At 38.9% G+C, this 1,610-nt stretch overlaps 1 non-coding gene across 1 annotated transcript; it reads left to right on the forward strand.

Annotated features, from left to right (window-relative positions):
* Nucleotides 1-955: 955 nt before the first annotated feature.
* Nucleotides 956-1,064, forward strand: LOC121230115 (small nucleolar RNA R71). Its single transcript, XR_005928067.1, has one exon. It is a non-coding gene; the product is annotated as a small nucleolar RNA R71 (small nucleolar RNA).
* Nucleotides 1,065-1,610: the final 546 nt, after the last annotated feature.

A 1,610-nucleotide genomic window follows, 5' to 3' on the forward strand; every position in this document is an offset into this window, starting at 1 on the left:
ACGGTAAGTTAATATGTAATTTTTTTAAGAGTTTAAGGAATTTACCAAATTGTTCATCTGAGTGGTCTTTCCTTGTCGCGTTGGGGTATGGCACACAAGGTTTATATTCAACATTCACTGATTTGTTTTTATTATGACCTACCTTACTTTGACCTTTGCTTACCATGATTTCTTGCCTCGGTTCTAGCTCAGGCTCAACGACTCCTTTGTTATCTTGAATATTAATTGCGTTGAGCTGTTCCCTTGGGTTAGGTTCAGTATTACTTGGCTAGCTACCTTGTGGTCGTTCGGAGATTAGTTTAGAAAGTTGACCTATTTGAGTTTTGAGCCCTTGGATTGACGCTTGTTGATTTTTAAGTGCTATCTCGGTGTTCTGGAAATGGGTTTTTGACATCGAGATAAACTTTGAGAGCATTTCTTCAAGGTTCGGCTTCTTTTCCTGTTGATAGGGTGGTTGTTAAAAACCCGGAGGATGTTGTGGTCTTTGATGTCCTTGATCGCCCCACGAGAAATTGGGATGGTTCCTCCAACTTGCATTATAAGTGTTACTATATGGGTTATTTTGGCATCGAGAGTTATTGTTACCCATATATTGGACTTGTTCCTCCTCGATGCTAGGGTTGAAGGGTTGATACTCTGTGCATGCTCCTCCTCTATTCGTCTTGCACCTCATTACTGGATGTACCTGAGAAGAACTAAGAAAACCATCAAATTTCTTATTCAAGAGTTCTACCTGATTAGAGAGCATGGTGACCAAATCGACGTTATAAACACCGGCTATTTTCGTTGGTTTTGTCATTATGACTTGCCACTAATAGTTATTCAGTGACATCTCCTCTATAAACTTATAGACATTTTTAGGTGTTTTATTATTGATGGTTCCGCTAGTAGCTGCGTCAACCATTTGCCGAGTCGAAGGATTCAGGCCATTATGAAACGTTTGAACCCGAAGCCAAAGTTGTATGGTGATGACACCTTCTCAGTAAGTCCTTGTATCTCTCCCATGCATCGTAAAAAGTTTCTAAGTCCATCTGCACAAATGAAGAGATATCATTATGTAATTTGGCCGTTTTAGCCGGCTGGAAATATTTTAATAGAAATTTTTCAGTAATTTGTTCCCAAGTAGTGATTGACCCTCGTGGTAACGAGTTCAACCACTGTTTAGCTTTGTTCCTCAATGAAAACGGAAACAACAAAAGACGTATGGCATCATCAGAAACACCATTGATTTTAAATGTATCGCATAATGTATGGCATCATCAGAAACGCCATTGATTTTAAATGTATCGCATAGTTCCAAGAAGTTTGCTAAGTGAACATTGGGATCCTTATCCTGCAAACCATCAAACTGAACAAATTGTTGTATCATTTGAATAGTGTTAGATTTTACTTCAAAAGTATTTGCAGCTACAACAGGTCTAACTATGCTCGATTCAGTTCCTGTTAAAGAAGGTTTAGCATAATCATACATAGTGCGTGGAGCAGGATTTTGATTAACTGCAATTACAGGAGGTAGCTGATTGTCTTGTTTTTCAGCCATCTCTTTGGTTGGGGGTTGAGTATCGTCCTCTTGCTCGTTCTCTATGTATCTTAAGCTTCGCCTTATTTCT

This window comes from Gossypium hirsutum, chromosome A05, assembly GCF_007990345.1.
Source record: "Gossypium hirsutum isolate 1008001.06 chromosome A05, Gossypium_hirsutum_v2.1, whole genome shotgun sequence".
Taxonomy (NCBI): domain Eukaryota; kingdom Viridiplantae; phylum Streptophyta; class Magnoliopsida; order Malvales; family Malvaceae; genus Gossypium; species Gossypium hirsutum.